The sequence below is a fragment of the Elephantulus edwardii genome, unplaced genomic scaffold (genome assembly GCF_000299155.1).
Source record: "Elephantulus edwardii isolate Elephantulus edwardi_28Jun2011 unplaced genomic scaffold, EleEdw1.0 scaffold00022, whole genome shotgun sequence".
NCBI lineage: Eukaryota > Metazoa > Chordata > Mammalia > Macroscelidea > Macroscelididae > Elephantulus > Elephantulus edwardii.
The window spans coordinates 26,251,032-26,251,320 of record NW_006399772.1 but is presented as its reverse complement, the minus strand read 5'-3'; positions in this window follow the sequence as shown (position 1 = coordinate 26,251,320).

Here is a 289-nt window from a genome sequence, read left to right as displayed (position 1 = left end):
GTTATGTATGTGTATATATGTTGTTATGTGGTTATGTGTGTATATATATATTTATATATATACACATGTTGTTAAGTGGTTATATGTGTGTGTATATATGTATATATATATGTTGTTGTTATGTGCCATTAAGTCACCTGAAATTCATAGCTACCCTATATACAGCAGCTCTGAACCCTGCCCTGTCCTGAGCCAGTCTTACTCAGAAACACCTACCCCAATTGCCCCAGTAACTGTATCAGTCCATCTAATCCCAAGTCTTCCTCTCCTGTACTGTCCCTCCACCCTT